Genomic DNA, 913 nt, shown 5'->3' with positions numbered 1-913 from the left:
CATTTATAGATCAAATGATTCCTCTTTGAAGAATGGTCTACATTCAAACAAATGTTTGTTATATTTTACAAGTGGAATATTACATAAACCATATTTATTAACAATAAAGAAATTAAATTTCTAGTTTCTCTTAAAAGGCAATAGGTACAACTGGCTACTCACTGCCAAGTTGATTCTGACTCTTAATGACCCTATAGGCCAGGGCAGAATTGCTCCATGTAGGCTTCTGAGACTAGCAATGCTTGTGGGAATAGGAAACCTCCTTTTTCCTCAACAGGGAGGCTGGTAGTTTTGAACACAGACCTTGTGGTGAACAGCCCAGTGCATAACCCACTATACTACTAGGGCTTCAGAGCTGACTAAATGGAGTTAAAATAGTGTAAAACATTGCTTCCATTCTTCAAATGAGAGGCATGATAAATACCACTCTCTACTGAATATCTAAACTGAAGGATTATGAAAATTGTTACTCTTGTTATTCAGAAAGTTTTATTTCCCAAGCATCTTGCTTGCTATTTCATTAATTTAAGTCCATTTCTTGTTTACTGCTGACCGTTGTATTTATTTCATAATAGTAATACTCTGTATACTTATTGTAAAACAATAGATTAAAAGCCAAAAAGAATGAGAACGAAATGAAAGATAGACAGGAGTAAATAAAGTAAGGAAGAAAGAGAAGAAATACAAAGGAAGTAAGAAAGTGAGACAGAGATAAAGAAAGAAAGATATGAGCTTTGGATTCCACTTGTAAAAACATGCAAAAATAAAAATCTCAAGGGCTCCAAAAGTATCAAATGGGAAGCAGATGTCCTCTTTAACAAGTGGTGCTGGAAAAAATGGATACTTACCTGCAGAAAAATAAAGCAAGACTCTTATCTCACTCCATGCACAAGAATAAACTCAAGGTGGATCA

The sequence above is a fragment of the Echinops telfairi genome, unplaced genomic scaffold (genome assembly GCF_000313985.2).
Source record: "Echinops telfairi isolate 266 unplaced genomic scaffold, ASM31398v2 ScPeMD7_7424;HRSCAF=8462, whole genome shotgun sequence".
NCBI classification, from domain to species: Eukaryota; Metazoa; Chordata; class Mammalia; order Afrosoricida; family Tenrecidae; genus Echinops; species Echinops telfairi.
This window is presented reverse-complemented; position numbering follows the sequence as displayed.